Consider the following 27,553-nt stretch of genomic DNA (forward strand, 5'->3'; position numbering starts at 1 on the left):
TTTCAGGCACAAAATAGTCCACAGGTATACATGGCGAGTGATGAGAAGGGTGGGTTGTGAACTGAATGAAAGGAAGGTAATGATTGATTATGTATGTGTGGATGAAAGGATGCGAAGATGTGTAATGCATGCAAGAGCTTATAGAGGTTCGGGGAGCAGACTTTCTGACCACTACTTGGTAGTGGCCAGAATCAAGATCCAAGTAAGATGGAGAAATAGAAGAAGGGAAGGACGGGAGGAAGGAGTAGTTGCAAGGAGAGTGGGAAGGTTACAAGAGGATGAGAAAAAGGCAGAATATAAGAGAGAAGTGGAGGAACGATTGGGTAAATGTGAATTGGAGTAGATGGGGGAAGTGGAAGGTGTGTGCATGATATTCATAGAAAAAATATGTGCAGCATGTGATGTGGTGTGTGGGGTGAAGAGAAGATGGAAGGGGGGAGCAAGGAACAGCATGGTGGCATGAAGAGGTGAGACAGGCTTTGGCACAAAAGAAGAAAGCATACAATGAATAGATGAGAAACAGAGGTGTGGAAGAAGTTGAGAGTCGGAAGAGAGTTATATGTAGAAAGGAAGAGGGAAGTGAAAAGATTAGTAAGAGAGAGTAAGAAGAAGTTGGATGAGGAATTTGGTAAGAATTTGAGTGTAAATTGGAGGGACTGTAAGAAAATGTTCTGAAATGAGGTGAAGAGAGTAAGACAGGGTGGCAGTGAAGTTAGTAGGGGAGTGAAAGATAAAAATGGCAGATTACTAGTGGAGAAGGGAGAAAAAGTGAGCAAATGGACAGATAACTTTAAGGAATTGTTGAACATAGAGAATGGAAAAAATGCGAGTATAAGTGGCTGGGGAATGGCTGGGAGAAGGAGGGAGGTGAGAAGACAGGAAGAAATCTGTAGGATAGAAGTTGTGGAAGCAATGAAGAAAATCAAATTGGGGAAAGCCCCAGGAATTGATAAAGTGTGTGGTGAAATGCTGAAGCATGGGGGAGAAAGAGTAGTAGAATGGATGTGGAAGATGTGCAGATTGGCCTGGGAGGAAGGTAGAGTCCCGGAGGATTGGAAGTCAGGTATAATTATTTCCTTGTACAAAGGAAAAGGGGAAAAAGAAGTGTGTGGTAATCATAGGGACCTTTGTCTTCTTAGTGTAATAGGAAATGTGTATGGTAGGATACTTACTGAAAGAGTTAGGGAAATAACAGAGGAATTAGTTGGAGAAGAACAGGGAGGCTTTAGGAAGGGAAGAGGTTGTGTAGATCAGATATTCATCTAAATCTTTAGTGGAAGAGTTTCTAGAGAAGGGAAAGAAGTTTCATGGATTTGGAGAAAGTATATGACTGGAAGGATAGACAAGGATTGTGGAAGGTGTTAAGAGTATATGGAGTAGATGGAAAGTTGTTGAATGCTGTGAAGAGTATGTATAATGGTGCGAAGGCTGCAGTGCGTGTGGATGGTGAACTGAGTGAATTTTTCTCTTTGAAGGTTGGGTTGAAACAGGGATGTCTCATGTCTCCATTGTTGTTCAATCTGTACATGGATGGGGTAATAAAAGAGATACAATGTAGGGCAGTGGATGTTGGAGTGGCCCTAGTGAGAGAGGGTAGTGTTTGGAAACTCCCTGTACTGTTGTTTGCAGATGATACTGTGTCGTTAAGTGAAGACGAAGGGGAGCTGCAAGCTTTGGTGGATGAGTTTGGGAGAGTGTGTAAGAAACGGAATCAAAAGGTGAATGTAAGGAAGAGTGTAAGTGATGGTCTTTGAGAGAGGTGAAGTCAGTGAATGTACAGTGAGAAAATGTGAGTACGTTTAAGTACTTGGGGAGTGTGATGAGTAAGGATGGAAGTTTGGAGGGTGAAGTGCGTGAAAGGGTACAACAAGGAAGATAGGTTGCTGGTTCCTTGAAAACAATGATAAGAAACAGGGAAGTGAGCATGGAAGTGAAAAAGTTACTATATGACAGTACTGTGATACCAACTCTAACGTATGGAAGTGAAGCTTGAACGCTGTTGGAAGGACACAAGTCAAGAGTGAGAGCAGTGGAAATGAGCTATTTAAGAGGAGCCTGTGGATTCACATGGAGAGACAGGCTGACAAATGAGGATATAAAGGAGCGTTGTGGTGTGGATGTGGATGTGATAGGAAGAGTTAGGAGGAACATACTGAGGTGGTTTGGCCATATGGAGAGGATGGAGGGTGAGAGACTGACAAGGAGAGTATATGTGAGTGAGGTGGAGGGGGGAGAGGGAGGGGGGGCCGAGGATGAGATGGAGAGGGGAGATATATGAGAGAAAGGGTGTGAGTTGGGAGCAAAGGGGGGGGGACAGGGCGACGTGGAGGCGATTTGTTTGTGGCCACCCCGTACGGGATTAAGGCGTCTGGCAATAGATAGATAGATAGATTTTCTGCATTGTTTGTCTGGTAGCTCTTACTCTAATTTTTTGCCTCTTTCTTTCTCACACCATTCTTCCAGTCATGCTTCCCCATCTTTCCTCGTTTCCTCACATCATTTCCATCCCTCACTTTTTTTTCTGCTCATCTTACTTTCCTCTTCGTCGTTATCTCACAGCCATTTCTCCTGTTCCCTCTGCCTTTTCCTCCTTCTCATTTATTCTTTCCTATCCCTCTCTCTCGCAGCCTACTCTTGTTTTTATACAATTCCGTCCTCTCTCCATTACTCCCATCCTTCTCTCAAGCCTTTCTTTCCTCTCTCCTTCTCTTCCTCCCTCTCTCCTTCTCTTCCTCCTCCTCTCTTTCTCTTCCTCCTCCTCTCTTTCTCTTCCTTCCTCTCTTCTTCCATTCCTCCCTTTCTCCTTCCCTTCCTTCCTCTCTCCTTCCCTTCCTCCCTCTCTCCTGCCCTCCCTCATTCCCATCTCTTCCATTTTCCCCCTTCTCTCTGCTTTCCAACCCTCTCCATCTCTCCCTTGTCCCTCTCCCCCTTATCTCTCCCTCTTATTTCCCTCACTTCTTTCTTATCCTGTCCCTCCTTCTCTTTGTCTCCTTCCCGCTCTCCCATCCTTCACTTATGTACCTTTTCTCCTTTTCTCTAGTCCAGTCTTCCCTGTCGTCCATTCTCTTTTCCCTCACGGTCTCTTGTTCTCCCCCTCTTCTCCCTCAGCATTTCCTCCACTTCCTTCTCCCCTGTATACGATTTTTTGCCTACGTGAGGTTGGTAGTACGCTATGTGAACATCAGAGTATGTAATAGAAAGGCCGCAGATGTGGTAGTTATGGTGATGGTAGTTGTCGTGGACATACTAGTTTTTGTGGTGATAATGGTGGTGGTGGTGGTTGTGGTGCTGGTGGTGATGGTGGTGCTGGTGGTGGTGAGTTTGGGAACATGGCAGAAATGATGGAGATGGTGGTAGTGATGACAGTTGTAGTAAAAGCAATATGTGTGTTGATTGGAGCTTTTGATCAAAGGCTTTTAGTGGAGTCTGTCACAAACTGCCCCCTTACTGTTTCTGTCCTTCTGTATGCCTTCATTTCTAGCATCCTTTCTGGTCGATCTGTAGCATCTCTTGTAGACGGCCACCATTCATCTCCTAGAGGTGTCAATAGCTGCGTTCCATTGGTTTCTGTCCTGTCACCAACTCTCTTCCTTCTATTCATCAGTGACCTTTTGAGTTATATATCTAACCCTATCCAGTCATACGCTGATGACTCCACCCTTCACCTTTTCATTCGCCTTCTACAGCGTCCATCACAGCAGAAACACGAGATAAGGCTGTGACACATGTAATTTCTGACATCGCTCATATTATTATCTCTGACTGGGATAAAAGTAACTTTTGTGTGTGTGTGTGTGTGTGTGTGTGTGTGTGTGTGTGTGTGTGTGTGTGTGTGTGTGTGTGTGTGTGTGTGTGTGTGTGTGTGTGTGTGTCCGTCCGTCCGTCCATCCAAAACTCAGTTTCTACGTCTTTCGACCAGCCAAAATCTTCCACATGAATATCCTTTAATACTGAACAACATCCAACTCAATCCTCCATCATCTCTGAACATAGTTGTGATTTCATTCTCCCGGAATCTGCTATACAAAGATCATATTACCTCACAAAATCTGCTTCCAAGAGATCAGATGTGCTAAACCGACTTCGTCCCTTCTTTGCTTCTGCTCAGTGAGCGCATTCACAAACTCAGGAGTTGCCAGTGATCGCCGGGTATTTTAATTCGTAACTCTGTCAACTACTCCCGAATCACACAGCCATATATTTTCTAAAATCCCTTCCATGATATTTAGTGATGAAGAGTACATAAATTCTTCAATACTGTAATAATTGGTCATTATACCAGTTTATATATATATATATATATATATATGATTTACTAAGTAAAATTCTGGAAAAAAAAAGTTAGTAGTATGCATAAAACGACAAGTGGTCCGTTAGCATTCTTCACATACTGTTAGAAGTCTCGCTGCATGATTAATTTGAAATGCTTATCATTTTGTTATCAAAGAGATTAATGTTTCATCTGGCAAATGCTGAAGAGAACATACCGACTATACATTTTTAAAAAGGCGCATTTTATGAAGCCGAAATCATGCGGAGACGAAGCCGCTGACCGAAATCCCAAGTCCCGAGGTTTCCAGGAAGGCAACAGCAAAACTTGGCGCGGACGTGCAGTGTCTTCATCTGATTCCTATAAATATTTTGCAGGGAGAAGACTTTGTGTTAGCATTATGAATAGACGTGTATTTCTGAGTTTTATTTAATTGAAACTATATAATAAAAGACATGACTGGAAATGTAAATAATCAGTTTTAAGCTACGAAGAATATTTGTCCTGACATTTAGACGGTTAGTTTTGTTAGTTTAGTGATTCCCTTGAACTTTATCATAATGAAGTTTCTTTTCCTCATTTTATGGAGTAAATGTGTTCTTAAAATTATACTTATGAACGAAATGATCAAGGAAACATTTACAAAACAGTAGTGTTGTTGACCGGATTTTTATTTTTCAAAATAAGTTATCAGGTGAAGACTGGCAACTTTGGGGTGTTTGTGAACACAGCTGCAGAGGTTTAACCCTTTAACCGCGGGTGTCATTCCAGAATGACATTGACAAAACTGGACCAAACCGCGGGTGTCATTCTGGAATGATCGTGAATATTTTGAACACCACGCGTTTTTCCTGCGTGCAAAGTGTCTCACGCAAGAGTAGCTGTCGAGTTCTTTCACGCCAGCCATCCCACACCTCCCTCCTCCAACCCCGAGGGGGCCCCCCCCCACCCCTGCCCTGACCCGCATCAGTCAGTATCTGTCCAGCTCTGTGCGTGAGAATGGCGCTCCGTCCCGACTCATCGTCGCTCGCTTCCTCCTCGAAAGTGATTAGTGCTAGTGTTCCCTCTACCTCTACACCGGTGAAGGAACTGCCGACAGCGAGGCAGAAGGGGTTGAGCACTCCTGAAATTAGAAATGAGCTGGACAAAACAGTACGTACTACTCTTGATTGTGGCAGTGAAAGTGACACACTCACAGCAAGCAGTGACGATTTGGCAGTGATTGGTGGTGAACCATTTTCCACTGATAGTGACAGTGATGAAAGTGATCGTGTTGTTTCCCCCCCACCACCCCCAACTTACTCTGGGAAAGGAAAGGCTCCTATGGGCAAATCTGGTATTGCACGTGGGAAGGGAGTGAAGCGCAGGCTTACGTCTCCCACACCAGGCCCTAGTAAGCATTTCCCATCAATTGCCCGTTCCCCTAGCCCTATTGCCCTCACATCATCATCATCATCTGCCGTGCCCTCTCCTCAGTCTACATCATCTGAGGAGTACGAATTCCCAGAGCCTGCAAAGCGAGGGAAGGCAGGCCGTGCAGGCTGTGCAGGCAGGGCAGGCAGGCCTAGAACAAAGGGGATGCGTGGCAGTTGGAGGGCAAAGCTGGGCGATAAGCGAGGAGATAAGCGAGGTGATAAGCGGGGTAGAAAGGGTCAAGTTTCACCACGCAGCAGGTCAGAAACTCCCCCGCCTGCCCCTCGCTCAGCTCCCTCACCCTCGCCACCCCCCCACTCACCGCCCCCGCTCTCACCCCCCTCCCCGTTGCCTCCTGCCTCACCCCCCTCCCGCTCACCTCCTGCCTCACCTCCTGCCTCACCCATTGCCTCCACCTCAGCTCCTTCTCACGGGGAAACGAGTGCAATGCAACCTGCCACTTCCACTGAACCACGCACAGGGAAGGTGGATGCATTTGTTTGGTCTGACGGTGCAGATTTTCAGCCACACAATCCGCCGTTTGATATGACAAATGCTGGAATACAGCCTGCCTTTCCATGCAACGCAGGAGATGACTTTGTTGACTACTTCCTGGCCTTCATGGATGATGAAATCGTGCAGCATGTCAGTGATGAGACCAATAGGTATGCAGCTCAGTGTGCAGCAGAAGGGCTGGGACCTATTGCTCACCAAAGCAAGTGTCGTGGTTGCCTGTCGGAATCAGAGAGCTGTATGTTTTTTTTGCACTAATGTTTCTGATGCCCCATATAAAGAGACATGAGTTGGAGGAGTACTGGCTCGTGGATGACATTACTACTATCCCAATATTCGGGAAGTATATGTCACGGGATCGGTTTCCGCACTTCGCTGACAATGCAAACCCATCCCAAACTGACCCTTTGTGGAAAGTAAGGGATTTTCTCAACAGGATTAGGGATCGATTTATGCGATTTTTCCGGCCTATGCAGAAAGTCGTCATAGACGAATCCCTGGTATTGTTCAGAGGACGTCTCAAATTCATGCAGTACATCCCCAGCAAATGCCACCGCTTTGGGATAAAGTTCTTTGTGCTGTGTGACTGTGAGACGGGGTATATCCTGGATTTTGTCATCTACTCGGCTAGTACAATGGACGTGAACAGGAAAGACCCCCTTGGCTTCTCTGGCTCCGTTGTAAAAGTGCTGATGGAGAGGTATTTTGGTGGTAATCATGTGCTGTACACAGACAATTACTACACAGCACCGAAACTCTCCAAATACCTGGCTGAACACGGCATTGGCACTGTTGGCACTGTACGGAGCTATAGGAAAGAGTGGCCAAGTTTCCCCGAAGCATCATCATCATCCAAGGGAGATGTTCACCTGAAGAAGTCAGACAAGCTTCTGGCGATCAGGTGGCATGACAAGAAGGTCGTGAATATGATCAGCACCATCCACAAGGGGGAATTGAAGAGAACTGGGAAGGTCAGCTACAGGACGGGAGAGCCAATCATGAAGCCTGATGCCGTCATTGATTACAATATCAATATGAGACTTGTTGATAAGTCTGATATGATGATTGGCTAAATCGACTGTCTCATGAGAAACATCCGATGGTACAGGAAGGCTTGCCTGCACATGCTCGATATGTGCATGCTCAACGCCTTCATTCTCTACAAGACACAAGTCGGGGGCATAAGGCAACCATCACTGAGACAGTTTTCCAAGACTGTCGTGCAGCAGCTACTTGCACGATTTGGTCAGGTGACGGCATTGATCCCGAGGCGACACTCTGACACACAACCTGACCGTCTTGAGTGCCGCAATTACATGAGCCGGCACCAGCTTGTGAAATTGCCTCTTACAGCAGGCGGCAGGTTGTCACAGGGCCGCTGCAGAGTATGTCATAACACCACACGGAGGCCTCGGACGAGAAAAATGAGCACACACCAGTGCCTGGAGTGCCAAGTCGCTCTATGTGTAACTCCGTGCTTTGCCGAGTACCACTCTCTCAGTAAATACTGAAAGTGACAGTGATATATAGTGATGCGACAGTGACGTGCTTTGCCAATAATTGTATAATGGATAATGTAGTAATAAGGGATATTTTGCCTAGAAAAAAATGTAAATATTGGCCAGTATAATAAGTGATATTGTAATAAGAGAATCTGCGGCACTTGTGTAATTCTGCGGCACTTGTGTAATTCTGCGATGCGACAGTGACGCAATATAGTAATAAGTGCAGTGTAAATATAATGTATATTGCCCAGATTATATGTAAAATAATATTAGAAGTTAGAAATAATGAAAAGATCGCATGAAACGTCAGTGAGCGGGTGCCGCCGCAGTGAAGTGAGGCGCAGCCGCAGTGAAGAGCGGGTGCAGCCGCAGGGAAGTGCCTTTTACCTACCTCAGTGAACACAGTGAACACAGAGAGGGTGTTTATCGTATGTACAGTGTTCATATATGTTTATATTACTATTATGAGAGAGTGGTTGGCATTTGGTACTGGTGTGTGGGGCATAAAATAGTTATTTCACACCCCTCACTTCTAACGGCTCTCCCCGTCTTGTGAAAGTCAACAAAGTCATGAAACCTACATCAGTGGAAAGCTGAAGGATAGTACTTTCTAATGGTACCTTATTTTTTTCTCTAGCTTTATTCTGTGCAGAGTTATTAAGGTTTAAAGGTTTGTTTACATTTGGCTGAAACCCCCGCAGGAGAGGACAGTCAGACCAAAACAATACCCGCGGTTAAAGGGTTAATAGCCCCTGCATAGAATACAACTTTCCTGTGGGGGTGGGGGCTCCCCACATACAGCACTTCTCAGCAGGGTAGACTCAGAGGCTTTTCATCTCATTAACTCTCCTCTTGTCATTGCCTCACTGTTGCATCTCTATCTATTTCATTGCTATTTCAATGGTCACTGCCCATTTGAATTTTGTGCTTGCATCCCCTCCTCTACTACGGGTGGTGCGTTGCACCATCTAGCAGCAGACTCTAATCCCTTGTCTGTTCAACTCTAAAGTAAGAGTTAACCAGTACTACCAGTCCTTCATGTATGCAGCAGGTCAACTGTGTAACTGTCTTCTCTAGTATATATTTCCCTGCCTATGACTAGTCTTTTAAAGGCATTGCATCCAGGCATATCAAAAGGAAAGGATGTTTAACTGTGCCTTTTTTTTTTAAATAAGGGAACAAGCTTGCGGGCTTCCAACCTTTTGTTCCTTTTCCCTTGCACAAAGAAGGTATGTTATATGATTTATCATAAGGCTATCTCTTTTCGTGCATAATTTACCGTCGTCGGATTAGCATCATTGTAGCCAAAGTTAGACCGAACCAGCTCTTTTCACATATAATCCGGAAGAATATTTTTACCTGTGGCGATAGCCAGCAGGTCAGTGAGTGGCCAACGTTCTTCTGCTTCTGACGGATTTGTTAAAAGGAGGCCTTTGGAGATATAAAAGTGGTGCCATATAAGGTAATTTGTCGTGGGGATTCTAAATCCGCCATCTGCTGACACCTGAGGTGGCACCATCTAGAGACAACTTTAGTAAAAGTGCTTAATTTAAGCCTATTAGAGGCTTCACCAAACCCTGTTTCAGAGGTCTGCCACCAGGTGGTCTAGCATCGCCCAGCCTCGATTAAACATTTTTGCGGGGTTTTAAAGACCTGTGAAATTGTACCTAATGCTAAGTTTATAACAGTATTGCTATTTTATAGGAATATTTTTTCCTATTCAATCAAGCGCATATATATACCTGTTAAGAAAGAATAACCAGGCTTTCAGAGAATCTTAGCTTGGGGACTAAAATAGTTTGCTGTCTGTTTACATATATTTGAATAAATCATGTGCAGTTAGTAAAAGATTACCTTCAGGACTTCTGATGTGTGTGTTTTAGCATGCTTTAAAGAAATAAGCAGTTCCACTGAAAATAATGTACTGAACGAATGCTTAGTTGGTGAATAAGCCATATTAATCCAAACAAACGGCAGTGCGGTACGACACTATAACCATAGCAGAGTACGAGGAGTTGAAGTGTAACCTTACTAAACTGTGCAGTGGAGCCATGGAAACATTTAAAAGAATTATTTATGTTAGACTTTGGTTACTAAGATGATCCAAGACGTCCAACAGGTCCGTATTGTTAGGAAAAGTCATACGTCAGGCAGGGCAGCATATCGAAAGGTGCTGCTAAACATGCGGCTACACATCTATTTTCTTTTGTGGATACTAACGAATGACAAATATTTTAATCACTGTTATCTTGCTTTATGGATGGTTCTAGTAAAATTGCCAAGGTTTTGTCTCTATGTTATTCTTACAGAGATGAGTAAACTGACGAAAGCTGAGTTTACAAAATGACACCTAATATACATTATATATAATCAAAGGGCTCTCATATTGTAATTTCTTTGTAGCACAGCATGCCATCTGGGTAATTTGATGAGTAAAATATGTTTTGGGGTGTTTTACTTTGTGTCAAAATTAGAAAGAAATTAAGCACTGGCTACTTTTTCAATGCCAACCCCGCATCAGAGCTAGGCGACGGAAGCGAACTTAGTGGCAGATTTCTAAGACAGGATCTGGTGAAGTGTCTAATTGAGACATAACAGTGCTCCATGTAAGGTTATTTGATATGGAGAATCCAACGTTGCTTTTAGCTGACATCTGTGGCGGTGCAGTCTAGCAGCAACTTTAGTCAAATTTCTTCATTTAAGCTCATTGAGACATAAAAGCGGCCCCATACTAGGTTGTTTGACGTGGAGAATCCAAATCTGATATCAGCTGACACTTATGGTGCCATCTGTGTTGTGGATCTCTGTTATACAGTAATCTGTTTGAAACAAGAGCCTCGTCGCAGGTCCCAGAGCAATTCTGCTCTTGTTAAGCTCTGCCATTTGCACTTATATTTTTTTTTACCACATTTTCCTACGTGTAATAAAAATAAGAGATCAGTCTTTTTATGTGGAGTCCTCAATCGAAGAATATGCCTCAGCTGTAAGTCGCAGACGTGTCAACGTTAAGGTAATTTTCTAGACTTAGCAGCACCATTTAATTGACGATGTAATTGGTTTGTCTCACCATTTTTTTTCTAGCACGTTACTTTTTTCTTTCGATATCCGCACAGGCTACTTAAACAGCACTAAAGAGAATAGTAATATGATGGCGGAAGTCAGCAGGTAGGGAAATAGCAGGTAGAGTTTTCTGAGTTGTGGTGAATGGGGGACAAGTTTACTATAACAAGTGATAAGTAAGAGTTCCTATCCCACCCTCCAAATCATTATCTTTCTTGCTAATTAAGTTCAACATATAAACCACATATCGACGTGAATGTATTGGCTAAAATAACCAGGGTAGCACACTTGATTAATTCCTTTTAACTCGTAATCCAGATAACTCTGACACAGACTCGGGCAATATTCCCAAAACATTTCGGAACGAATATGTGGAAAGTATAATTAATAGAAACGATATACGGTAGATAAACAGGTAGATAGACTGATTGATATAGATAGATATGGATAAATAAGTAGATATCGATAGCTAGATAGAGATATGGATAGACAGACATACAGATAGGTAGATATAGATAAACATAAATAGATACATCTGTAGCATTTTACGGGAAGAAGCATAATTTTAGACAGTTGAAAATACTACTGGATATACAGAAAAAGAGGTAAATGACACGTTTGCTTAACATTGTGCACTGTAGTCTGTTCCTGGCCATTTTAAGGTGAAACTGACTGCAGGTAATGCTGTTTCGTTCCTTACAGCTGAAAAGAGGAACCTGGTGCGGCGTTTCTGTGTCGTGCTCTGGGGGTGTTCAGCCGTTTCCCTTGTCAGTCCAGGAAGCCATTCAGTAGCCCTAAGGTTTTGTTATTTTTATCAGTATTTTATCGGTTAACGACACGTGCACTGAAATTTTTGCCATAAATGGTTACGACAGAGTTGAAAAATAGTTATGCATGTGACTGTAAGAGTATGAGTTGCAATCAGTGTATTCTAATCCTTGTGATCATCGGAACAATGCTGCCAAATTACTCCACTTGCCACCTGATGATTATATTTAGCAGAGAATGATTCATAACAGCCCCAGTGTTAGTATTATCATTAGCACTCTTATGGGCGGGAAAACTACTCTTCGATTCCAGCTTGGCCTTGACGGTTTTATTGTACCGAGTAAGTCATTGAAGTGTAAGTGTTAAATGTTAGTTATAGTTTTAGCTAGACCCTGGGTACTTTAATGGTACTATAGATGTCTGTCTTCCTGTTTCCATGTAGCCTTCATCATCATCATCATCATCATCGATGATAGCTACAGAGAGAGAGAGAGAGAGAGAGAGAGAGAGAGGGTTAAGGACAGGAGGAGGAGGAGAACCGTGGCATGACAGAGGGTGTTCTGCTCTGTGCTTCTCTCATTATTTGTATAGTAGCGGTGAATCTCTACATTTCGGTGTTTGAGTCATGAGTTTACATAACCATAATCATCTAATATATTACCAATATGCCGGGAATCGATCCCGGGACTCTCAGGTGAGAGCCAGGCAGCATACCACTACACCACGACCAGGTAAAAGTTGACTCACATTGTCAAAGTGGAGGCAGAGGGACATTGGTTACAAGATTGTGACAATGTGAGTTAACTTTTACCTGGTCGTGGTGTAGTGGTATACTGCCTGGCTTTCACCTGAGAGTCCCGGGTTCGATTCCCGGCATATTGGTAATATATTGGATGATTTTTCCTGTGTACAGTAAGGGTTTCTCTCTTCATAACCATAATCTCTTGAATCAGGAATTAGAGAAATGATCTGCTGTTCAAAAGGACAGATGATTTCCTAAGCTGGAACAGAGAAACTTGATGGTATGAATTTCGTTAAAAAATACTTTCTAATCGTCCACAAGGGCCACCGACACATTACCGGTATTTAAACACCTCTTCTTACACCAATGCACCAGTCCTGAATACCTGTCATGTATTTACTATGATCGGTGGGATGTCAGTGCCGAAGCGATGACATGTGAATCTGTGTGACACTTAGGTAAAGGACATTAATGTCTGTGCTTAAGATTCAAATTCATACAGTATATAGCAAGAAGGAGAACTCATAGTGCAACGCCCGTGCCGAAGAATCGGTCAACGGCCGAACATTTCACCCTGCCCTTTGACCTTGACCTTCGTCCGAATGTTTCCAAACTCGAATGACTACATACTTGCCTGACCTGAAGCCTTTCCACTCAGTATTGTCCAAAATAGATCAGAAGTGTTTAAGATGGGCGTGTCCTATAACCTTGACCTTTGACTTACTGTTCTCAAAGCAGGGTAGCTTCGTCCTTGGGTAACCTTAAACTCTCCCACCACGTTTGGTTCAAAATAGTTTAAAAGTGTTTGAGTTAAAGAGCCAAAACTTTGACTTTGCCGTGTGACCTTTACCATGGATCGATTCTCAAACTGAATCACGTTATTTTTTCTTGACCCTCAACCCATCCACCATGTCTCTTTTAGATTAGATCAAAACTGAGGTGAGGTTGACCATTGCCCTTGACCCATAAATTTTTTCATTCAAAATTTAACACTAGCTCCTTTGATGGTACTGAATCATTCTAAATGTAATGCAGATCCATTCGATTTTTTTTTTTTCATTATCGTGCTGACGGACATACTCGTACAAAAGGACACAGACAGACAAACCAACCAACCAACCAACCACCCAACCAAACCAAACCAAACCAAACACATAACCCCCCTGTACCAAGCGCGCCGTTATAAAAATCAATTTTGAGTTTGTCCATACTCCATGTTGTTTGTTTGTCTGTATTCCATGTTGAATATGCTTGTCCATGATCATTTCATATTGAGTTTGTCACTTTGTCCGCAGTAACGTCATGTTCAGTTTGTTTGCCCGCTGTCATTGTTGGGTACGTCCGAAATTAATGTGAGTTTGTGTGTCCATAATCACCTCATGTTGACTTTGGCTGTAATGACTTCACGTCGAGTTTGTTTTTTAGGTAATTACTTCATTAAGAGTGTTCGAAATCAGGCTGAATTTAAACTCCTGTCTGTTGTGTCAGAGTTGGTCATAATTAGTTCTACTTTTTTTCCTTTGTCATTTGACATCGAATTTTTATCATAATGACTATTTCGATGTTTGTCCTTGGCCACGTCACAGGTCGAGTTTGCCTCTTCAGTAAGACAAAACCCGATAGAGGAGGAGGTGATTCTGATATGACTGCTGACTCCCAGCTGTATTATTAGTCCTTCAGTATAAGAATGCACGCCATATTTGCATTCTTGCCACTACCCAACAACTTTATTTGAGATATCCCCGTTAACCCCTTGAGTACGATGGCAGTGATTGGGGGGGTTATTCATCCTTCCGTCTTACGATTATATTTAGGTCAGGAAAAGCCCTCATAGCGTTTATTTCAATTAACTATCCCGGGTGAGGCCAGTTTAATAGGGCAGGCTGATGTTAGTACGCCTTCGTTGTGCGTTTCCTTATTTTCTCTTCTTGTATCCTAACCACTCATGTGAATTTTAAGGAAACAGGATGATGATGATGGTGGTGGTGGTGGTGGTGGTGGTGGTGATGATGATGATGATGATGATGATGATGATGATGATGATGATGATGATGATAAGGAGGAGGAGGAGGAGGAGGAGAGGAGGTGGAATTAGGAGGAGAGGAGGAATTAGGATGACATAGGATTACATAGGAAAGCAAACAGCAACAGACCTTATGGTCCTTTCGAGGCTGCTTGTTACAGAGAAAACTATGACTACAAGATCTAACTCTACATGCTGAAGGATAAGGATAGTAAAGCAAGAAGGCTTCCCCCACCACCAAACCCTCCAGGAAAAAGTGAGAAAAAACACCATGCAACATGGAAAAACTGCCATGGAAATTTCATAGGAAAAACTGGAAAGGAAAAGTCACATTCTATAATACCGGTACTTTGTCTATAAGCTACCCGACTGAGTAAACTGAAAGAGAAAGTAATCAAATAAACTAATAGTTACGGCATGACATTATAAACCGGTACATTGAGTTTATGGGAAGTCTGTTGACATAACGTGGAAACTACACACTGCACAGTGTGGATGTTTAGGGGTGGTGCGGCAGCTTGCCGCACCACCCCTAAAATAAAAGCGTCAGATAGTAGCCACACTATAACAGAGGAGACATCGTGTTAGTGAAGCATTAGTTCACGTGCATGGAGAGATCTTTGCGAATGTATTATAGGTTTATTACGTTTGTGGAGAGTTTACGAATGTTTGAAAGTTGATGTGGGTTTAAGAGAAGTTAATGAATGTTAATAAATTCACGGGGGTAGAGAAAAGTGTATGAATGTTATAAGCTGACGCCAGCAGCCGGTGGGAAGAATGTAACAAGGACATACTCATCCAGTCGGGTTTATGGGAGACTGGTTCGGGAAGTCTGCCTAAACCTGACTGTATCTTGACCGTACGAAAACTACAGTAGAAAAGAGGTCGTCATACTGAAGCGGTTTCTTGGGATTAATTCTAGCTGTTCACAAGTCCACGTCCATCAGAGAAACTTACGAATCCATTATGAAGGGTGGTTATCAAAGTTTTTTTTTGTGAATCTCAGGGTTTATAAAGAATAATGATGATGTACAGAATTAATATCCCTGTAATTTCCTAGTGGTTACATTCAATTGTAATTTATAGCCATGATTTAATGTGTGGTTTTGACATATTAGGAGAGCCATGGACGTCATTTATACATTCTTCAGATGCAGTTAGGTTTTGATTAGTCATGCTTGGTAAATAAGGAGAGTTCTATCATTTCATTATGGCAATTGAATATTACTGAACTTGTGCGATTGTACATTTAATGGAAGAAGTTTTTTTTTTTTTTTTTAACGAAATTCAGCAAGAATTAAAAAAAACTGTACTAAGGCAGCTTTCATATTACACTGTACCCTTTATAATAATCTGGAATATCAGCATATATATATATATATATATATATATATATATATATATATATAATATATATATATATATATATATATATATATATATATATATATATATTGGTACATAGCCTATGATTTCATCATCCTTTGTGTAAATCTAACGTACAGTATGCTGCATGTTTGATCACGAGCGTGTTCTACCTCAGTCCCCCCCTTCTACCGTTATAGTAGAGTAAGTCGTTCTTTCTCTTGTTCAGAGCAGGATTGTCAACTCTTTGTCCCCATGGCTTCATTTGCGCGTCCTTCTTACAAGTTGTATCAAGCTCTGCCGGTCCCTATATAATGAGCTCAGTCTCTACATTAATTGCCACTTAGATCTACTCCTCATTTTGTTCACATCTCTGTCCTCCCCTGTACAGTTGTTATTATTGCGAGTGCTCAGGAAGTCTCTAACCATCTAGCAGCTGTGTAATTTGAGTATAACTGTTATTGCATTTTTCCTTGTACTGTGTAGCGTAAGGTGTTAATTCTTAGGCCTAGTAAGGCTTTTGTGATTCATGTGTTTTGGGTGTCAGCCCTTATTAATAATATTTTATATCTGTAATAATATATCTTGCATTCACTGAGTATTATCTGGTATTTCATTTTATCAGGGCTGACTTAGATAAATTTACTCTTGCTAATTTCGTGTTAATTGAGGCTATTCCAGTTAACTATATATTTAACCTGTTTTTTGTCATTACATTATCCTTATGAGTCCTGAATGTTTTGTTGTTAGTTTGAGCATTAAACATTAACTTGTAATTTTACCTAACTCTTTTGTTTTGAACCTGGAACTTTACAGGACAGTAGCGATTTTTAGTATTCTCACTTAAAGTGTACATTATCTTTCTCTGTTCCGTAACATAAATTTGGCGACCTCGCCAGGATATTCAGGATATTATCATAAGGATATTGCTTGATATTTTGTAACTGTGATTTATTCATGATGTCTACTATTACTACACTTGATGAAGCCAAAGATTTTTTGTCAAATGTGCAAACAGTGTGTGATGTAGAAAACAGGACAAAGAATGAACTTAAGCTTGTTGCTCAACAATTGGGAATTGCTGTTCACTCTCATCATTCTAAAGATCAAATTGTTGACATGATTAATGAAAGCTTGTTTAATGTAACTCCTCCAAATGAGCAAACGCAGACTGAATTAGCTAAGTTACAGCTAGCCCTGCAGGAGGCTCGTGTTAAGGAGGCTGAATTTCAGGCAAATGCTAAGGAGGCTGAGTTTCAGGCACGTACTAAGGAGGCTGAGTCTCAGGCTCGTATTCAGGAGGCACAAATTGAAATTGCTAGGATTCAGGCAGACCATGAGTATCGCATGAAACAAGGTGGAACAGGATCATCTAGCTCTGATGATTCTGATGTGGCTAAAAATGTTAAACTTGTCCCTCCTTTTAATGAATCTGATTTAACTAAGTATTTTCAGTTGTTTGAGAGGGTAGCTACAGGTTTTAATTGGCCCAAAAAGTATTGGCCAGTACTCCTTCAAACTGTTCTCACCGGTAAAGCTCAAGTAACTTATGCATCTTTGCCTCAGGATCAATGTGATTATTATGATGTAGTTAAGAGCTTGATTCTTAAGGCCTATGAGCTTGTTCCTGAAGCCTATAGAGTAAAATTTAGGACAACTTATAAGCAAGATGAGCAATCGCATGTTGAGTATGCAAAAGTCAAAGAAGATCTGTTAGAGCAGTGGTTAAATTCTAAGAATGTGGATTCTGATTTTGACAAATTTAAGCAGATGATTTTGCTGGAGGACTTCAAAAGGTGTATTTATAAAGATGTAAGCCTATATCTTGATGAGAAAAGAATAGATAATTTGTCTGATGCTGCAGTTTTAGCTGATGAATATGTTCTCACTCACAAGAGATATTCTAGAGAGAAAAGGAAAGCTGAGAGTAAGTACGTTGCCTCTACTCAGAGTACTGGTAACAGGAAAGAGAATAAAGATGATGTTTCTCAGGAAGTAAATACCAGCTTCACCTCTAGATTTCAGAAAAGTAAATGTACTTATTGTAGTAAGCTTGGTCATACTACGGAGAAATGTTTCAGGAGACAGCGTGATGTGAACAAAAAGGAGTATAAATATTCAGTCAATTGGTCTAGTGTCCACCCTTGAGAGTTCCCAGAATTCTTTAACTGAGTTAACTGAACCTGCTTTGAGGGGTAACTTAAATTCTTATGATGGAGCTCTTCTTTTGAGCAGTAACGTGGGTGACACTCTCAAGAGTTCATGTGCTAATTTCCTGTCAGATGGTTTTGTCAATCCTCTGGACAGTAATGACAGGAAATCAGTTAAAATATATCGTGATACAGGTGCTTGCCAATCCCTTATGCTGACCAGTGTTCTAGGCTCTAATGTTAATTCCTCTGATGAAACTATAGGGAATAATTACTTCTCTGTCCCTCTGTGCAGAGTGAATTTAGAGTCTGGTTTTGTTAATGGTTCCGTTATGGTTGGGTTGGTTGAGACACTCCCAATGTCAGGTGTAACTTTCTTACTTGGAAATGATATTGGTGGAAGTCAAGTGTGTCCAGCTCCTCAGTTGTCTAGTGAGCCAGTGGCTGCGGCCCAGGATTGTGATGTCCCTGATGTGTTCCCTGCATGTGCTGTCACTAGGGCTAAGTCTAAAGTTACTGGTGACTTAGAGGATAATGATGATGATGATGTTATCCTAGCTGACACTTTTCTTGCTAATTTGGACCACTCACCAGATGAGGCAGTACCCCGTAGTGTTGATAATTTGTCTCGTCAAGAGTTGGTTGAGTTGCAGGTTGCTGACCCTGAGTTGAAAGGTCTAGCTAACTCTGCTTGCAGTGAGGAAGAGTCAGCTGGTGCTTCTACTTGTTATTATATAAAGTCAGGAGTACTTATGAGGAAGTGGAGACCCCCAACAGCATCAGCTGACTGTGAATGGGAGGTTGTACATCAAGTTGTCATCCCTCGTGTTTGTAGGCAGGATATCATTAGAGTGGCTCATGATTCCAGTTTGGCAGGACACCTTGGAGTGAGGAAGACTGTGGCACGCATTTTGAAACACTTCTACTGGCCAGGTATCTTCAGGGATGTTTCCTGGTATTGTAAGTCTTGTCACACCTGTCAAGTTGTTGGGAAGTGTAATCAGACCGAAAAGGTTGCACCTCTTTCCCATTCCTCCTTTTGAGGTGCCTTTCACCCGTGTGTTGGTGGATATTGTGGGCCCTCTTCCTAAGACTTCTTCAGGATTTTCTTATGTGTTGACCCTGATTGATATGGCTACTCGTTATCCTGAAGCCATTCCACTTAGAAATATCTCAGCAAAGAACGTGGTTAAGGAAATGCTGGGGTTCTTCACAAAGTTTGGTCTGCCCAAGGAGGTACAGTCAGACCGGGGAAGTAATTTCATGTCAAATGTTTTCAAGCAGTCTCTGAAAGAGTTGGGCATCACCCAGATCACGTCTTCAGCTTACCATCCCCAGACCCAAGGAGCGTTGGAGAGATATCATCAAACACTCAAATCGATGCTCAAGAAATACTGTTTAGAACATCAGAAAGACTGGGATAAAGGTCTTCCATTCGTCGTATTTGTCGCAAGAGAATCTCCAAATGAATCACTGGGCTTCTCACCTTTTGAACTACTGTTTGGCCATGAAGTAAGAGGACCCCTTAAGTTACTCAAGGAATGCTGGCTGTCGGAGGAAGATGACGTCAACCTGCTGGAGTATGTGATGAAGTTCAAAGAACGGCTGTCGACTGCTTTACAGCTGGCGAGAGAGAATTTAGGAGCTGCTCAGGAGAAGATGAAGACTTGGTATGATAAGAAGTCCAGGTTACGCCACTTTCAGCCAGGAGATCAGGTTTTGATTCTGCTACCGGTTCATGGGCAACCTCTTCAAGCCAAGTTTAGTGGTCCTTATTTCGTGGAGAAGAAACTCAGTGATGCCAACTATGTCATCGCCACACCAGAGCGTAGAAAGAACAAGCAACTTTGTCACATCAACATGCTAAAGTTATATCTCAGGCGGGACGAAAGTAACCCAGTCTGCACTGAAGCTGTTCCACCCGAGTCTGCAAGTGAAGCTCTCGCATGCAGTATGAGCCTGAGTGATAGTTTGGGGAAGAATCCTGATATCATGAATGATCTCCAGACTAAGCTTTCTCATCTACCTCCCGAGGAAAGACAGGAGTTTTCGGCATTACTGCAGGAGTACCCGCAAGTGTTCCGTGCTACTCCAGGAAGAACCACTGTGTTGATGCATGATGTCGATGTTGGAGACGCAAAGCCAATTAAATTGCCTCCTTACCGTGCGAACCCAGTGAAAGTTCCTCTCATCCAGAAGGAGCTTGGCTACCTGTTGGACCACAAGATGATTGAGCCCTGTCAGAGCGAGTGGAGTTTTCCTGTCACTCTAGTCCCTAAGCCAGGGGGGTCACAGCGGCTTTGCATCGACTACAGACATGTTAATCAGATAACCAAAACAGACACTTACCCTCTCCTTCGCGTGGAAGATTGCATAGACAAGATCGGAAAAGCTAGGTACATAAGTAGGTTTGATTTGTTAAAGGGATACTGGCAAGTACCTATGGCTGAACGTGCTAGGGAGATCTCATGTTTTGTAACACTAGGAAAGACTTTTGCATGTTCTGTAATGCCATATGGTATGAAGAATGCACCAGCCACATTTCAGAAGCTCATGAATGTTGTAACAGAGGGTTTGGCAGGGTGTGTTGTTTATATTGATGATGTATTAATCTTCAGTGACAACTGGAAAGATCACCTATGCCATGTCAGTAAATTTCTTGAGCGTTTGGTTCAGGCTAATATTGTAGCTAATTTATCAAAGTGTGAGTTTGGTCAAGCTAAAGTTCAGTACCTTGGGTACGTAATTGGTGATGGACATGTTGCACCACCAGCAGCTAAGGTTCAGGTTATAAGTGATCTTCTCAGACCAAAAAGTAGGAAAGAGCTACAAAGATTTTTGGGAATGGTAGGTTATTACAGGAGATTTGTTCTTAACTTTTCAATTCTTGTATCATCACTTACAGACCTACTGAAAAAGGGAGTTAAATTTGTCTGGACCGATAACTGTGAATCCTCTTTCAGCAAACTTAAAGCTATCCTATTAAGTCAGCCAGTGCTCGCTACTCCAAATTTTGCTAAGCCTTTTAAGATGGCTGTTGATGCAAGTGATACAGGAGCTGGGGCTGTTTTGCTGCAAGAGGATGATCAGGGTATTGAACACCCTGTATCTTATTACAGTAAGAAGTTCACTCCACCTCAAAAGAACTACTCAACTATTGAGAAAGAGCTTTTGGCCTTGATTTTGGGTTTACAGCATTTTTCATTTTATTTGTGTTCTGGTTTTGACCCCATAGTCATTTATACCGATCATAACCCACTGAAATTCCTTAGTAAGTTTAAAGATAAATATCAGAGATTGACAAGATGGAGTCTACTTCTTCAGGAGTATTCATTAGACATACAACATGTCAAGGGGAAAGAAAATGTTATTGCAGATTGCTTATCTAGACTTTAGACAGATTGTTTTAGAGTAATAAGAAATTTTCTTTGTAAATTTCTTTTTCTTTGTGGGGAGGTGTTACATAGCCTATGATTTCATCATCCTTTGTGTAATTCTAACGTACAGTATGCTGCATGTTTGATCACGAGCGTGTACCTCAGTCCCCCCCTTCTACCGTTATAGTAGAGTAAGTCGTTCTTTCTCTTGTTCAGAGCAGGATTGTCAACTCTTTGTCCCCATGGCTTCATTTGCGCGTCCTTCTTACAAGTTGTATCAAGCTCTCCCGGCCCCTATATAATGAGCTCAGTCTCTAAATTAATTGCCACTTAGATCTACTCCTCATTTTGTTCACATCTCTGTCCTCCCCTGTACAGTTGTTATTATTGTGAGTGCTCAGGAAGTCTCTAACCATCTAGCAGCTGTATAATTTGAGTATAACTGTTATTGCATTTTTTCTTGTACTGTGTAGCGTAAGGTGTTAATTCTTAGGCCTAGTAAGGTTTTTGTGATTCATGTGTTTTGGGTGTCAGCCCTTATTAATAATATTTTGTATCTGTAATAATATATCTTGCATTCACTGAGTATTATCTGGCATTTCATTTTATCAGGGCTGACTTAGATAAATTTACTCTTGCTAATTTCGTGTTAATAGAGGCTATTGCAGTTAACTATATATTTAACCTGTTTTTTGCCATTACATTATCCTTATGAGTCCTGAATGTTTTGTTGTTAGTTTGACCATTAAACTTTAACTTGTAATTTTACCTAACTCTTTTGTTTTGAACCTGGAACTTTACGGGACAGTAATGATTTTTAGTATTCTCACTTAAAGTGTACATTATCTTTCTCTGTTCCGTAACAATATATATATATATATATATATATATATATATATATATATATATATATATATAATTTTTTTATGCGAGGAAGAAGGAACCACAGCCTGCGAGCTCGCAATATCGACCCTTCCAAGAGAAAAACAAAATACAAGAGAGAGCCAAATTCAAGATCCGATCATTTCGAGATGCCTGGACACACTGCGTTTGAACGACTGGAGATCATAGGAAGCAGGAAATACAGACAGAGGGAGACAGTTCCAAAGTTGACCTGTTGCATAAATGAAGGACTGGGAGTAACGGTTAACTCATGCATTAGAGAGTTGGACAGAAAAGGATGAGAGTTTGCCGCTAGACTGGTGCTACGCGCCCGTCGTAGAAGTGGAGGAATGCATGCAGACAGTTCAGAGGAACAGTGACCATTGAAGTAGCGATAGAAAAGAGATAAAGATGCAACAGTGCGACGAAGAGACAGAGGTTGAAGGGAGTCAGTAAAAGGAGGAGAGTTAATGAGACGAAAAGCCTTTGACTCCACCCTATTGAGAAGAGCTGTATGTGGGAAGCCTCCCCACACATGAGAGTTGTACTCCATACAGGGGCGGATAAAACCCCTGTATAGGGTCAACAATTGTGCAGGGGTAAAAAAGGAACGGAATCGGCTTAGCACACCTAAACTCTTAGAAGCAGATTTTACAAGAGATGCAATAATTATGTATCAATATAATATTTAATGTGTAAAAATAAATATTGCACCTATCTTAAATACACAACTTTAAACCAAGGGTGGTTGGGGTTTATTGCGCACGTATTGCCACTCACGGATGAATGAGGCTGGTCACTCATCTTAAATGTCAGGACCAACTTGCCTAGCCCCGGGTTCCTATGGGGCAGCATAGGATTGAGTGATGTGTGAGAGGATGGATGAACACCATATTGATTTACTTGGTGATTGTTCTGTTAAATTATCAGGAATAATATCTTTCATTTTACGTTTGTAAGGTCAGCCTCCTGAGCTAATGAATGAAGCAGTTTTTCTTCAAGCTGTTGTGAATATTTTATAGTACTAACACAAGTTCAGTACATTTTTGTGTTATTTCCGGTATTAATATTTATCATCTACTGTACTGAAATGCTAAAAATCTTAGGAAGTGACTGATGGATGGGGCCGCTCCAAGAAATGTTCTCACATCAGAAAATCTGTTAATTTAAACTGATTATCATGCATTCAGTATTATACAGTAAATAACATTTCTAATACATTATTTAAAGCATTTTTTGGTATATTACACTGTGCATAAATAGCAGTATTAAGTATACACTACTATTCAACTATGCATCCCCAATATCAACACTTATCTAAGTGCTGCAGCTCCTAGAATAAAGGTACTTCAACTTTTTTTAAACATTACTATGTTGATTTTATTTTTCTCAAGAACACACCCTCAGACTTATGAAAACTGAGTCTCACCTTTTGTTAAGGTAGGCAGTAAAACTGAAGTACTCGTAGGGGCTGATTTTGACGGCCACCAGCTAGGTACTTAACCCCAGTATTTTTGTGTGACGTTGATGGTTGAGTGTGGAATGACGGGTGCAATGGCTCCCAAGCGTGAGGGAACACTGTAACATCGGAGCTATATTCTCAGTTTTTTGTCAAAGAGTGTGGTGCAAATATGCTTTTACTGTTTGCCACACCATTACATCGTCGCATTTAACCTGGCCCTAAATACTATACTGTTGTTAGCGCTGGATAAATGTATAATTTCCTTGTAGCCGTCGTGGTCTAATGGGTTTGAATGCACGCTGTCAACAGTCGGGTTCGCATTCGATCCCACCCAGAGGCCATTGGTTGACGCCTAGGCATGACATCCGATCTCAAAGTGCTACACACTTCAACCCCGTCCTCTAATAACGGGCAGAGCTTTGACTCCGCAGAAGGGACTGCATGGCATAAAACCTGCCAGTGTTTAATCTGATTGCACCATGAAGCATCGCGTAAAATGCCAAACAAAGCTGCAAATCAAGTGTCGCACCACATTTTAAAATCGTTCTGTAGTTTCGTGCGATCAAAGAGAATGTCAGATTACAAGTTGAGACACAAAAGTTGGAAATTATAGGGTATCTTTTAACTCAGCTGGTATCCTCGAGGCTTTTTTGCTAAAATACACCCTTGTAGGACGAGAACACAAAAACTTTAATGCTTACTTCAGTTAAATTTTTTTCGCAAATATTTTTCTTCTTAGTGAGAACATTACCAACTGAAAATCGGGGGCAGAGTTCAGCATCACATTGGCTTATATTGTAGACCCTCCCTCTCTCAACGGGAGTATGGAAATAAAACAGATGGCGCTGCAGAGGTGATGCGTGTGTCCTGCTTTGCTCTGTACCATATTTGTACCTTTCGTGCATGTCCCTGAATTACACCTTTGATCTTCACTCCAATCCGAAGACATATCAGTTTATTCCTGATGTCTACAGGATTTTTTTTTTCCACCCTCGGATAAACCTTTACTTTTGGAAAGGTCAGATATTACAATTATTACAAAGTCTTTCTATAAGTTGTAAAATAATTGCCAGGAAATAGTAAAATTGAACTGAATATAATATCGTCGGGTTGAAGGGGTTAAATGGGTAATGCTTGACCCATATTACTCACCCCGAAGAGTAAATACCAGAGGCCAGGTTACCTTGGTCCGGGATATTTAGGGATGATAACTGACCTACGGCCTTGATGACATTACGTTATTAAAAATAAATAAACAAAAGCTCCAGCCTCCTTTTGGATATTCGTACCCGCGCGTAGCATGTGGCCGTCGCACCACGTAACGCCTCAAAGCCACAAGACATATAGGCATCCCTAGACCACCATGAGGAGGAAAGTAATGCCCGGAAGAAAATTGGGGCGAGCGAAGGGGACTGAATAGGCGAGTAATGGAAGCAGAATTATAACAATGAAAGAGGAGATAAGAATATGAAGAACAGGATAGACAGATATAGATACATATAGATAAATAGAGACATAGAAGGAGAAGAGATGAAAACTAAAGGAAAGAAGATGCAGAAGAAAAGTGGAGAAGGGATCAAGAGCAAAAAGAAAGAAGAAAAATCGGAAGATATGTTCATTTACACTCTGAATATCATCATGTGGTGTCAACTGCAATAGAATGATAGAGCTGGCCGAGCATGAGAGGGTTAATGGTGACAGTACTGACACTCAGATTGTTATGACTCACTCAGCTGAATAAAATCGTCTGGAGTTAGTTGGAATATATTACCAGACTTGTCTCGACCATGAGGAGGTTTAAAGGAAACGGAAACGGAAGAACAAAATGGATACGGGAAACGAAAATAAAACTGAATTTAAAAAAAAAAAAAGGAAAATCAAAACCGAGACGTGGCAAAGCAAAAGAGAGAAAGTAAAAGAAAAAGAACGGGGGTAAATAATTCAGATGTAAAAGGAAGGAAAAAGAAAGGAAACGGAGAAAAGAACAGGCAGTTGAATATACAGTGTAGCCGATCATTCTAAGCACCACCCGGTATAGCGTACCAAACGAAAATTCTAATCATCGCTCTTAGAGGTTATAAATTTCAGGGATATGATATTTTCAGCTATAAATACGAAAAAAACTATGTTGATACTAATAATTATTCATTAACCCCTTCACTTTTTTTTTTTTCTAACAGTAAACAATTTTATTCAGCTTACAATAGCCCACTAGTAATGAAGGACTTCATGAAGGCTGTATTTAACCTTTGTAGTTGATAAAAATCTTTTCTACTCTAAGTAAAAATCGTCTAGAGTAAGCAAGAACATACTGAAAATTACGTCATGGGACCGAAGGCAGTACAATATTCACATCACAGCCAAATATACCAACCAGTCAGCGTTGAGCGAAACCTTAGTTCTTAGTCTGTAATTTGTCCTACGCAGGTGTTGAGTTACATATAGTGCATAGTTTATCCCCCTCACCGTGAAAGGTCCCCCCTCGAGCTGAACACAGTACATGGCGATAGTAAAGCAAGGCATACACCACCGTAGGAGAGAGAGAGAGAGAGAGAGATTCATCCCTATTCCATTACCACGAGAGGCATTAGCAAGTTTAACGTCAAACAAACATAACCTGCTGAAGGAGTGAATCCAGGAAGCTTCAGTCGCCACTGCCAAGGGTCTCCCTCAGGCTGAACACGATCACAAATTTGTCGCAAGAATCAAATAAAATTGGTCAAAGTTTCCAACCTTAGGAACAATGACATAAATATAGACAAGTTTCCAGTTCCTCCCAACAATATCTCTCTCTCATCTTCGCACAGTCCCATAATACAGCGCCAACATGAGTAAATTTAAAGGCTGTCGTTCTCGTTGGTGATTTGCATATTTTAAGTGTACAAATGCACACTGATTCTTACACGTGTTCTACAGCCACGGACAAAAGTTTGCCTCCTTTTCCACTGCGTTTTTGTTACACCAAGGCGTGTTCGTCACTTTCCTACCCGACGCATGATATCAAACGAGCATCATGAATGGGTAGCAGCAGCGAGACAAAAAACCTCTTTCAGCTTAGGAACGTTAGCAGCCCGAGAGAATTTGAAGTAACAGAGGTGTAAAATTAAGGGAACATTTGTCCACGACTGTAGCTACAGGTGTGAGTATATGTCATTATCTTTACTTCAGGTGTTGGTGTGTCAATGTTCTCGGCCAGCAACAACAGTGCTTGTGTTGCCGCAGTCACCGCCAGTGAAGTGGATTCGGATTGGCTCTCTGTCATCAGAATCAAAACATTTTGAACTAATCTTAATGAATTTTGTGGCGGCTTTCCTGTTGAGAGGATGATAATATTTTTGGTGATAAAACGTAACAGGAAGTCATATTTTTCACTTCAGTCAAGCTGCCAGTTGTTGTAACTGCAGGTGTGGGTGTTTTATCGCGATCCCAAGCTTCTTTCTCTCCCCCCCCCCCCCAGCTCGAGGGAAGTCGAAATCAGGGATGAAGAAAAGACAAGCGAGTGTACTCGGTTAGTCTAGCGGTCTGATAATGGAATGACGGAATGACTCACATCAAGCCCAACATATCACTGACGACGTAAGCACAGTCACAGAATATGACTGAAAATTTCGTGGTAAAATCCAGCTGAAAATGGAAGGCATTCATACTCGTATCACTTAATGTGCTCTGAATGTTTCTTGCTTTCCCATGCATTGTGAACACGGTTCCTCCCTGAACTATCATTTTCCGAGAGTTCACTGTGCTTAAACTTATCTGCCGCTGACGCATTTCTTTGTCAAGACTATTTTTAACCTCTCCAGCAGGAAAACTTGCTCAAAAGCTGATTATAATTGCCAGAGTACAACAAGAGAATGTGTTCCTTGTCCTATTATCGTTATGTACTTTTCCACGTTGTCTTCTGTCCAGTACCTTCTCCCATTCTCCTCTTCTCCAGCTTTTCTCCCTTTCGACTTTTGCTTCCTCCATCCCTCCCCCTCCCATCGTCCTCTTCATGCTCTTCTGCTTTTTTTCAGTCCCTTTCCA

Source organism: Coenobita brevimanus, chromosome 29 (assembly GCF_032717465.1).
Source record: "Coenobita brevimanus isolate Jiangsu-jjx chromosome 29, ASM3271746v2, whole genome shotgun sequence".
NCBI classification, from domain to species: Eukaryota; Metazoa; Arthropoda; class Malacostraca; order Decapoda; family Coenobitidae; genus Coenobita; species Coenobita brevimanus.